The sequence below is a fragment of the Drosophila navojoa genome, chromosome 5 (assembly GCF_054131105.1).
Source record: "Drosophila navojoa isolate 15081-1374.11 chromosome 5, UAZ_NAV_1.0, whole genome shotgun sequence".
Classification (NCBI taxonomy): domain Eukaryota; kingdom Metazoa; phylum Arthropoda; class Insecta; order Diptera; family Drosophilidae; genus Drosophila; species Drosophila navojoa.
Genome location: NC_142893.1, coordinates 8,077,501 through 8,090,152, shown reverse-complemented (window position 1 = coordinate 8,090,152; position 12,652 = coordinate 8,077,501). Strand labels below are relative to the sequence as shown.

The window sequence follows — 12,652 nt, the reverse complement described above, 5'->3', positions numbered from 1 at the left end:
TTGACAAATGATGATTTATGTTGCAGTCGAGTCAGCAGAAAAACACGAAAGATGGGGAACAATATGAGAGACATGGCCATCAGAAGCTGTATACACTGTACCTTTTACGATGCTACAATGTGAAGCGGAGTAAACTTCTGGGTTATTGGGTGATAAAAATTTCGATTTTAAATTTTCAAGTCACAAAAGCGAAAGCCGCGTGTGCGCTCGATAAAACGGCTCGGCCTCTGCAAGGCATAAAATGAAGAACAATAATGTAAAGAAATTCTGTAAAAGCGGCTAAATTGTCGGCAAAGGGCAGCAGACTGAGCAAGGGCTTAGGCAAATAGTTATAAAGTCATTTAAAATGAATTATTAGCATACAGCAGAAGGGAAAACTTGGCCACAATTGTGCGAGCAGGGCGCTAAATACTCTAACATAGAAAGAAATATTCCATATATAGTTTTTTGTATATATTCTTCATTATATTATATAATAAATAATACTTGTAATAAATATTACATCAGCTAAAATTAAAAAAATATATATATGTATATTTTATGCAGTTAAAATTATAGTGATGTTAAATGTATAAATAATAAATTTTTAAAAATATTTAATTTGCATCACCACATCCAAAGTAAAATAAAAAAAAATAAATAAATAAAAAATGTATTTATAATAAAAAAAAAAATATATTAATATATATAAATACATAAAATAAATAAAAAAATAAAAAATTAAGTAAGAAAAAAAAAATAATAATAAATGAGAATATGTAACAAATATTTATTCAGTTGCCAAATATATAATTTTAAGCAAATGAAAAAACATTTTTATGCAAAAAATGTTCTCAGAAGTCAAATTTAAATATATAAAAATATATTTATATACCAGATGCTTTTATATTATGTAAAGCCTGAACAATACTAACACTTGCTCACATCAAATACCTTTATAAGGCTCTCAACGACATATAATACATTTTGCCAAGGGAGAGTGCTACGATTTCGTCAAGCAACATTAACCCTTTGTTGGGGCAGAAGCCACTCCCACCCAAATGCCAGCAAAATAAACATAATATTTATTATTTGGACTAAGAATCTGTGGTAATGCTGGCTTTTTGGCCGGCAAAAGCTTATAAGGCACGATTCACCACATGTTATGCCCGCCTCCTGCTGCTGCTCCACCTATTGATGGCTCCTGCTGCCGCTTTCCCTCTCTGCCTCGCCCGCTGCGTCTGCATAACTCAACGCGTTTATTTTCGTTAACTGAAATTTTATTAGGCCACGTTGTGCCGCATCGGGCGCATAAACATGTGTGCCATACGCATAAAAAATCCAAACATATTTCTAACCAAAATCAACACACACACACAAAGCTCTGGTCTCTGGTCAGAAAATCGATTTGTTTTGACTGTGCCTGGAGCGAACGCTCTCTGCCCAAATCGTTATCAATGCTTCAATGGCAGCTGCAATTTTATTTATGTTGGGCGCAGAGCAAAAATGCAAATTAAATAACTTTTGCTTGGAATATTAAAAGGTTTCAGCCATTTACAAAAATAATTCAATATTTGATTGAAGCCTTTTAAAAAATTATGAATATTTAGTTGAAGTGAAGATTGGATTAAGCTGGACCTTTGACTAAAGTCACTAGAGGAACGACTGGAATATACCCTCGTTTAAATGATCTCATTGCTTACGCTTGCTGAATATAAAAATGTTGTTTTTTTTTTTTTTTAAATTCAATCATAATAGCTAACAATCCCAGTTGACTCTCTTGGAATTTTTAAAGACTTAAAGACATTTTAATTAATGTAATTTTGTAGTTTTATGGCTTTTGGTTCGCTGTGCTTAAAATAGTAATTAATAAACTTCCTGTTGAAGTTTTTTATTGATATGAAGAAGTTATGAGAGAAGCACACATAAAAGATATTTTTGTAACCGAAAACTCTTGTCTATATATTTACCTATCTCTTACTGATTGTCGCAAAAAGCGCTTCAACAACTTTTATGAAAACACTTCTGCTCCCATCATTTTATATATATAGAAATTTGATAAATATTTTTTTTTTTTTACTTTTGCAATTGGCTTGAGAGCGAACCTTTTGAAGTTTTTCGCTGCCAGAGTAGCTCGCTTGGCTGCCACTTTCTGACTTTTGGCTTTCAAAAATGCAAATGCAAAGCGAGAGGCAGACAGAGAGAGAGAGAGAGGGAGACAGAGAGAGTTAGCTAAAAGTAAAGAAAATAAACTTTTTTTCCTGTGCAAACATTGTTTAAATCAATTCAGCATACGCAACGCAACTGAACTCAATTTTTATTTGATAAATTCTTTGTGTGCTCGTTTGCTTTTTTTTTTTTTAATTTTTTGCTGCTGCAAGCTAACGAATTTAAAATTCTTCAATTGTGCAAATATTGATTTTGCTTGTTTGGAAAGTTTGTTTGATTTTTTCTCGCTTTGCCGTTGCTGCTGGAAAATTGCTTTTCTAATTTGCGGCAAGCGAAAGGAAAAGTTGTGCGTGTTAGCGCATTTGCCAAAACAAATTGCACTCGCATTGCGAACGGCACTGAACTTGACAAATGTCAAGGGGAGCGGGGCGGCAAGGCTGATCAGAGCAGCCAAATGTATCTAATGCGAGCGGCGACATTCAACGCCTCCATTTGTCGTGTCATGTTGCATATTATTACTCAATTTGATACATCTCAAGTGGGTAGCTTAGCTATGCCGAATGGGTTGAATAACAACAGAAGATTGTGGACAAGATAGTATCAAGTGACATATTTGATGGAGAATCTTAATTTGTGGCTGTTCATTTTATGAGTTTCTCGAGTGTTTGTTTTCTATTTATAAATAACTACATAATCACTTGAGACGTTCATTTTGTATTTCTTTTCCTCTTCGAGCAGCGTTTCCTCAATTACCTGTCTATTAAAATCGGCCTGTTTTAAGAGACAGTCTCTGAGCTGTCCTTCTTCCTCTTATTGACTGAGGATTTCTCTTTCTCCGGCCTACTCTGTTTTTATCTCTATCTCTATCTATGCAGTATTTTAAATTGTTCCTTTCTCACTCTATCGTCCTACGTAACTCTCACTCCCTTCATCGCTTTATTGTTCTCTTCTTAGCTCTTTCTGTATTTCGCTCTCTGCCTCTTCCTCTTTCCCTCCCCCTAGTTCTCTTTGTATTTCACTCTCTGTATGTCTACTTTGATCTCTTCTCTTCTTTTCTTTGCAATGCTTTCGTGTCTATTGCAAGCATCGCCTTTCTATGCAATTCTCATAGTCATTAGGCAATGAGAGTATTCAATCTTCGCCTATTTTCATTCATCTGTTATTTATGGTAATTGACATCAAATGCTGGCATTAAGCTTATTGGCATGGAAAACAGCCAGAGTCGCATTTATAAATGTTTTCATACGTTGATTGTTGTTGTTTGTAGGCCTTAAATACGCACACACACACAGACAGGCAACATATGTATTGTATGTGTGTGTATACATAATCAAAATGATGGCAAAAATGTGATATTTGCATGTGTGTGTGTGTGCGTGTGTGTGTGTGTGTGTGTGTGTGTGTGCGTGTGTGTGTAGGCGGCTTTTCACATTTGTTTGTGTGGATTTTGGGCACGTTTTGAATTTGAACGTGCGTAAATTTACGAGCAACACGTTTCATATAATATATAATTCGAAAAACCCGCACGCGTCCCCCGCATGGCTTTTATATTCCATTTCACTGAGCTCCCATTCGTCGTGTATGGCAAAAAAAAAAAAAAAGAATATATTTATATATATATATAACATTATAATAATTTATATAATATATGCATGTCTAAGGCCTTTAGTAGCACCTCGATGTGCGACTATATTTAGCACCTTATCAGCTCATAACAAACATTTGCGCCTACATGAAACATATATTTATAGATATGGATTTGTATACCCATATTAATAATGTTTTCACAGCACATGTGACGCTCTGTTATCTAATTTCTGTTATGTGAGAGCTATCCATGGAGCACACCGTCTGCAGTTGCTAGGCTTTTAGCACATTTGATGCGACTTATCTCTAATTAATACAACATTGAAAATTTCGGCTTAAGCCGCTGCTGATAAGCTAGACAAATAATTGTCTTGTTCACTGATTGGAAGCATATACAAATTTGTTTACATATTTATTTCTAGGCAAATATTTTGCAGTTGACATGGCATTTACTTAAATTATCAATTAGATTAGTGGAATACAAAAATATATATGAAAAGTATTAGCAAAAGTACCCTAAAAAATATTAAATGTATATACATATGTATTTTTAAATATTTTCTTCCACAGGAATTAAGTACATAATATATTTTTTTTAATCCGGAAAAAAACCTCTTCAATAAAAACACATTGTATTTATTTTAATAATTCAAAGAATTATATTTCTTATAAATATTTTTAAATCTTAAGTGGAATTTCTGACCTTTTGTTTTTATTTACACAAAACTATTAGCTAATTAAAATAGTCAAGCTGACTTCCAAATTCGCAGTTACACTTTCGAATTTCATTTTGGCTTGAGCTGTGCAACTTTTCAAAAAGTTTTTTTTTCTATGCTAATTGCTTAAATTAATTTCCGAGTTTTTTCACTTGTTAAATATAAAAAAAGTAAAATGAACAAAAAATATATATATAAAATGCAATTGGAACTTTTTGCCAGCAATTAGTAAAGTTTAAATTGCAAAAAGAAAGAGCTGGAGAAGGTAAATGAAAAGATGAAGAGAGAGAGAGAGAGAGAGAGGAAGGCAGACAGGTAGTCACAGGTGTTAAGCCAAAATGAATGAAAAGCATAAATGCCTTAAAGTTTGTATTATGTTTTGTTATTCTTTATGGACGGGTTTTCCCGGAACGCCAGAGCATGTGCGTGCAAATGAAAAGCCAAATGGAAATGTTAGTTTTCCGGCAGCGAGCAGCTTTTAGATGTTGAGAATCAAATTAATAAAGATAAAAGTATATAAACACACACGCTGGCCCGTTTTAATGTTGCTCTTCTTTTTTTTTTTCCTTCTTTCTTTCCTTCGTTCTTTCTTGTTTGCCAGATAAATAATGATAATAAAAAATAATAAAAGAAATGTTGTTATTTTGATAAGCGCGGCATGCAGACACCTAGCCACAAGCTGTGTGTGGGGCGTGTGGCATTTTTATTGCAGCACGCCCACGCACACACACAGAGGGGGAGCGGGAGCGAGAGGTAAGATACTTGCTGGCTGTAACACGCTCTCATGCATATAGCCTATTAAAGATTATTAAAAGCGCCTTGATCTCAGCTGGCGTTATTCATGGCGCACTGCGGCCAACTCTTTGCCGCACACGCTCAAACTTATTGATCCATAAAAAATATAAACCATAAGCATTATTAGTATTTGATGTGCCTCGGAGAGCAGCAGCAGCAGCAGCACCAGGCACTCAGCTCAGCTTATGCTCCTGGGCGTATATGCAACGCGTTGCACTTTAACCTTTGCCAAGGTTGTTGCAACAACTTACATGCGCTTAGCTTCACTAAGTAAGCCAGCAGTTTTCTTTTTCCCTTTTCCTAATTGGTTCATCATTAATTTTCATTAAGTGAATGCTTCGATTGCCTTCGACCGCCAATTAGCTAATGATTATCTATATACATATATCTTCATATGGCCAACTGCATTTTCATCTCGGACTGTCACTGATAGAGCAATTTATCTTGCTGGCCTCGGCGTGTGCGCTCAGCTATGTAAATATTTATCGAGTGGTTGGCATTTCGTTTAGCAACCCAAATGTAACCCATCCATCATCCGTGGTCATAGGGCAAGCAGTAAACGCCTTTTCGTTGCCTCATCTAAACCCTTTGGGCAAGAAACGAGAAAGAAAATGTGCAAAGTAGGCAGAATGTGACCCAATCGAACTTAATTATAAGTGGAATTCAGCTCTTTAACTTTCCTTTTTCATGCACACTTTGCTTTGCATTCGAGCGGCAAAAACTTGGCTCAAAGAATAATATGTCTTTTTTTTTCTCTCAAAGATCATGAAAAACTGCTGATTATGGTAGAGCTTTTTTCATGAGTTATAAAAATATTTTATAAGAAATTTCATAGAAATCTCATCGTATTTTCTCTCTAGTTTCTAGCATCTCCAGGGCATCTGCCGTCGTGCACACCCCATGACCTCTAAGCCGACTTCATTTCGATTTATTTAGATTTCATGCAATAAAAACTGACAGTCGATTCATTTGTTAACATAAAAATTATGCAAATCCCAATGAATTCGACTTTCTGTTAATGCGATAAAAAAAATGTTTGGAACATAATTATTTATGTTTATGCACAGCTAAACTGTTGGAGAGAGTATTTGCATGTTTATATAATAATTTTGAAAGTTTTTTTTTTACTCTTTTATTTATTTTTTATTACAAAGCTTTATGTGTTTTTGTGTTTGCTGTCATTGCTCATTTAGCCGGAAGTGCTGAGCGAATTCTTCTGCTGCCCACTGTCTGTGGAGTCAGCAAATGCTGTACTTGAATTGCCAACAAGTTCTCGTACAGCCCACTGTCAAAATCTTGTTATCATCTACATATATAGAGTACAGCGAGTGAGCGAGACCATATAAAGCGCTTCTACAATTTTATCTCCAGCAATTGGCATTTGTTTAATTTTACAGCTGTTTGTGTGCTGTGGCATGAAAATATCTGATTTTAAAGTAAACAAGATACGAACCTAGAAAATTCCTTTTAATGCTCAATGCAATGCAAATTATCCACTGAGTTTGTGCAGCTGTTTTGATTTTACTTTTTTGATATTGTTACAATTTTTAGTATTTATATTTGTAATTGAATTTTTTTTTTTTTTAATTCGTTAGCCTTCGTTGCGCTTGCATTTGGGTTGAATACACATGAATGGCATTATTATTGCGTATTTTGAGATATACAAATTGTGTATTCATTTAGCTCATAATTTGTTAAAAACAATTGCACTTTGTTGTTCTTGTTGTTGTTGCTGCAGTTGCATAAACAATTGCAAAAGCTGCACTCGAAAAATTTTGATTTTTAATTTGATTTTTTTTTCACTGTGTTTACACTTGTTTTTCGTTGCTGTTACCTGGCAAAGGTATTTTCGCTTGCCATAATAATAACTTAACAACTTTATTTCGTATTGCTGTGTAGTTTCGTTTCCTACTTTTTGCAATATAAATATAAATATTTACACACGCATTCGGAACGCCCGCGCATAGTCTCAACGAGCAGCGCCCACGTCGAGGATGGAAATGAAAGACGACGACAAAGCGGAACGAACAGACGCATCAGCTTGGCTTGTCTTGGTCGACCGTAAAGCGCGATAAGATATGGAGTGCAGAGCAGTCAATAGTAATATAAAACATATATATTTTTAAGCCGATGCCGATGCCGATTCCGATGTCGATACTGATGCCTGAAAGCCAACGTACTCTCAGGTACGTGCGGAAAAGCTGATCGCGCCGGCGCCCAGACTCAAGCCGCAGACTCGAACGCAAACTCGAACTGAATTCAACTTTTCGAACCGACAGCGGCGACTCGTCGAGCGAGTTGTGTGTGCGCTGTTGGAGTGTTCAGCACGTATTAATTTCTGTAGCGGCAGCAAATGTATCCAAAAGATACATTCGGTCGCGCACAAGCGCATGCACGTCTGCCCCATGCCCCTGCTACTTTTGTTGTTGTCTTTGCTTTGTATGTGGGCTACTTCGTTCGACGATCGCTACGAGATTAGCGGCCCAACTTGTTTGACACAAACTGAACAGACAAAACGTGCGCATATTGCTCTGATTTACATTTACATTTACATTTCCGAGGGATGTTACCATAAGCCATATACCATATGCCTATGCCTATCTCTCTATATATATATATATGTCGGCCTTTCTACATGCGTCCATAAAGTCACTTTTAATGAAAAGCGACAAATTGTTATTGCTGTCTCAAGTGGCGCGCAGCTTCAAGCTGTGTGCTCTGTGTCAAGCACGAGTCAGAAGTGTGCATAAGCTTTGCAATTCACAAGAACAGAGTGACACGAGCTGAAAGTGAGCTAATCACTATATATGTATTTGAAAGTATTTAGAGTTACTTAGACAGATGCAAAGAGCTTATAATAATATAAAGTATTAATCATGATCTCAGTGCTCTTATGGAGTGAAACAATTTTCATATAAATACTAAAACATTAAAAAAAAAATAAAAAAAAAAATATATATATATATAAACACACAAAAAATAAACAAATAAAAATAAGCAAAATGACATATATAAACAATTATTTATATTAAAATTTTTTTTATTTATTGGGCATTAAAGATAATATCAAGCCTTGGACTTAAATTGAAATTCATTTATCTCAGCTAGATTACAAGTTTAAATTAAATTTATTGATTTAATTTAAATTTAACTACATTTATCGTATTCAGCTGCTGCAAACTCTTTAAAGGTTTTTAAATTTGAGTTGAAAATAAATTGTTATATATTTTTTTTATTATTTTTAAGGTTAGTTTTGCTTAGCTCTGACAATACACATTTTTTGTTGTTTATTAAATATTTTATTTTAATTTGGTTAATTTTAAAACTAAATCAATTTGCTTAATATGCATTTATATATACTAAACATTACTTGCTGCTCCACTAAATTTCACTGTTTTTTTTCTGCCAGTTTCTCCAATTTCCTTTAAATTCACTTCTTCACTTCCACCTTCATTCTATACCCCATTTGCCCCAATTTTCAGCTCCTGTCATTCGTGCATAAACAAGTCAATATGTATTTTGTCTACTGTTTTTGGCTGTCTCTTTGATTGTCTTTGATTGTGTCTGACAAGTTCATCAGCTGGCTGTTCCTCCATCTGTCTATCCCTCTCTCCAGCTGTCTGTCTCTCTGTCTGGCTGAGAGTATTTGCCTAGCTATTAATTACCAGTTAGTTAGTTAGTTGGTGTGCAAATGTGTGTTTAATTAAAGCACAAATCATTTGATTGTCCAAAAGGAAATTGCCAGCTTCTGTCCGCTAACGAACGATAGATGATTGACGATTGACGATTGTGTTACCTGTAAATACCAATGATATATATCTTCCGAGTTTGATTGGCCGTCTTACAGGTTCGCGCAATATGCAAATGCTTGGGCCATAAAGCTGGCCAACTTTGGCCAGACAGCCAGCCGTTCGCACCGCAACACTTATTAACTAATTAAAGAACTGGCCAAATGGGGCCAGACAGAATGCTGTTCTTTGGCTTAAAGAGGTTAAAGTTGTTTTTTTATTCTTCTTTTTTTTATATCTCTCTTTTTTTTTACCAAATGTGGAATGCTTCCGGCTTTTGTGTGAGAGACGGAAATTGTGCTCGCCGAAAGCTGCAATATTTAAATGGGGTTTATTTTGTTGGCCAGCCGAGAAACTTCAGGCCAGCTGACCAGCATTACTGTGGCTATTGAACTGCTGCTGACAGCTCTATATAAATATTGATTCATAGAGTTACAAATTTCTTTTACTACTTTCACTATAGAAGGAAAAAGCCCCGCTTGAGTCGCCGCCCACGTTTGAATCGAATTTGAACTTGAATTTGAGACATGCAACTCGTGCTGGGTGGCCATCAGAGTTTCGATTAAGACAAGCTGAGTTGGCCTAATGATTGTCTAATTATATGTGGGTTAACAACATTTTTACTTAATAAGTCTATATACACACTTATATATAATTAGCTATATATGTATGTATTTTCATTAGTTTTGACGAGTTTAGGAAAAGCACATCGCCGAGCGCAGCTAATTTGATGGCCAGGCGCGCCGCCAACTATAATTATAACATAATTTTAATTGGTGTCGGCGTCAACACAGCCAGAGCCACAAAGATTAATTGTGTAATTCCAGACGAACTTGGCCGAGCTACTGCTGCTGCTGATGTTGCTGTTGCTGCTGCTGCTGCTGCTGGCAGCAATCTCAAAGATCCACTTCGGTTGAAGGGCGCGCAAACTGGCTGCAGCTGATGGCCATTGCACTCGCATATTATGTAATTATAACTGTTTACAGGTGTGTGGGAGAGACTATGTGTGTGTGTGTATTTGTGTGTGCGTGCTGCTGCTGCAATAAGTCTTAAATTCCTAGTCAAAAGTGAAACATTTATAAATGCATTGCAATTTGTATCTGTTCTTCAGTGAGAAGCAGCTGCTGTTGCTGTTGCTGCTGTTGCCGTTGTTGTTGTTGCTGCTGTTGCTGCTGTTGCTGTAGCTGTTGTTGCTGTTGATGTTGCTGCTCTTCTTGCTGCCGCTACTCCTGCTATTGCTGTTGGTCTCGCTGCTGTTGCTGCTGTTGCTGTTTTTGCTGCTGTTGTTGCTGATGCTGTTGCTGCTGCTGTTGCTGCTGCTGCTGTTGCCGTTGCTGTTGCTGCTGTTGCTGCTGCTGTTGCTGCTGCTTTTGTGGCTGCAGCTGCTACTCCTGCTGTTGCTGTTGCTGCAACTATTGCTGTTGCTGCTACTATTGCTGCTGTTGCTGCTGCTGCCGTTTCTGCTGCTGCTGTTGCTACTGCTGCTGCTGCCATCGCTGATGCTATTGCTGCTGCTGCTGCTATTGCTGCTGCTGCGGCTGCTATTGCTGCTGATACTGTTGCTGCTGTTGCTGCTGTTGCTACTGCTGCTGCTGCTTCTGCTGCTGCTGGTATTGCTGCTATTGCTGCTGCTGCTGCTATTGCTGCTGCTGCTGCTATTGCTGCTGCTGCTGCTATTGCTGCTGCTGTTGCTATTGCTGCTGCTGCTGTTGCTGCTCCTACTATTCCTGCTAATTTTTCTCGCATTTCATTAGATCGCTAAATTAGCTATGACGTGAGCTCATATCATTAGGCAGGCAGCCACACTCCGCTCCCCTGCTGCACAAACTGTGTCACGTGAGCTGCCGCCGCCGCTGCTGCATGGAAATCCGGTTGAGCGGAACTCGCACCAAATGGTCGCCTCCAGTCTCACATACATTTTTTCCATCTCCCTCGCTCTCGCTCTCTCGCTATCTCTCCCACTCTCTTTGCCTTAATTTGTCTATTTTTTTGTGATGCTGAATTCCAATGCCTTCGCAGTAGCACTTGAAATTAATTGTGTAGCTATTGATAGGGCCTCGACGCTCTCGGCTTCCCCCTTTGTTTGTCTGTTTGTGTGTGATCTTTTTTTTTTTTGGCTTTTCCCTGGCTGTTAAATTTAGCTCTTCTTTTGCTGTTGATTTTTTCCTCTTCGTTCCTCTTCGAATGTGAACGGAAAATTGGGTTTTGCGTGTCGCACGCCACACGCCACTCGCGTTGCCATCCACAAAAAAACAAACAAAAACAACAACAACACCAAAAACTTCATCAACTTTAACGCGCGCCGCTCATTCATTAAATTTACCTTGTTTCGACTGCTACGGCAACATTTTTTGCCCAGCTGCATCAAGTGTCAAATACAGTTGCTTTTTCTGCCGGCTGGCCCGAGAGATGGCCTAGAGCCAAGTAAATATGCATAATTTATGGGCCTGTAATTGCGAGCGTTCGGCCCGTGGCGAAAATGCTTCTAATGCTTCTGCCTAAATAAATCAAGTGAAAAATTATGCAAAATTCGCCAGCTACAGAAATGGGTCATAAAATTAACGCTTTAAGGACACTGATTGAGTTTTATTTTGATGGCAGCTCAACAGAAATCAAAGTCGTGAAAGGAAATTGAAAAGCTGATGTAAAAAGTAGCCAATTGTGGATGGCTTACAATTTTCTATATTTTCCTTGTTAAGTTTCGTTGTGCAAGTTACTTTGTAACTAAATATAATTACAAGGTACAAGGTAATACCCTTTCGCTGACCCAATAAGAGCCGTAGAAAAAGAAATGGCCATAAACCAAAAAGGGTTCAAAGTATTACGTTGCCGCTGGCTTCATTTGGAAGCTACAGCCTTGTCATTAGGCAGGCTTTATCACATCATTCAAATGGGGCGTCTTGGCTTTGCTGGTAATGATGCCAGCTGAAGCTCTAATTGTGAATGACTCCGTGTGAATCTTATCCCCGAGCTCTTTGAAAGCGTGCGTGGGTTGGTTTCGCCTAAATAAAGGACTTGACTTTGACTGCAGCGGAAATATGTACTCAGCGCGTGATAACGAGAGCTAATTGAAAAGTGTTAGATAAATTATTATAGCCAAGTTAGCCACATGTTTGATAAAAGCTGATCAAATGGAGAGTCTTACGTAAAATTTGTATTCCTAAATCATATATCATATAATGTCTGGTATATGTATAACTTTCATCAACTAAATGTGATCGAATACCTCTGTCAATATATCGAAAGTAGAACCCCTTACCCATATTCAAATTCCCCTTTATCACACATAAATTCCACTTAAAATAGTTTATAATTTAAGCTCAGCACGCAGCGCGCTTGACACTTTTAAAGGAATTTATAACAAAAGAGCTCAACTCTTGTTTTTTTTTTTATAAAATGTCATTAAAATGCAAAAATGCTTAAATAGCTCTCAGGAGCGTGGCCATAAATGAGAATTTATATAAAAATTAGTTTGAGCAAAGTTTCGGAGCGATGTCAACCGCAGCGCTGATTAGTTTTACAGCTCGTGTTACAGCCAGCGAGCGTCCTTCATGGGACCACTTGCACACATAATACTCAAATTTCTATGGCACCCACCCACACACACACACACACACA

At 37.2% G+C, this 12,652-nt stretch overlaps 1 protein-coding gene across 2 annotated transcripts in view; it reads right to left on the bottom strand.

Annotated features, from left to right (window-relative positions):
* The window catches only part of Epac (Exchange protein directly activated by cAMP), a 62,842-nt gene that overhangs the window by 39,766 nt on the left and 10,424 nt on the right, over window positions 1-12,652 (bottom strand). Inside the window, exon 1 of one of the 2 annotated variants that reach the window (XM_089262613.1) lies at window positions 6,700-7,589. The exons of the other annotated variant lie outside the window; for it this stretch is intronic. The gene's annotated coding sequence lies outside the window, so the exon portion shown is untranslated. Of the gene's footprint in view, window positions 1-6,699; window positions 7,590-12,652 lie in introns of those variants that run through there. 2 annotated transcript variants of the gene reach the window in all.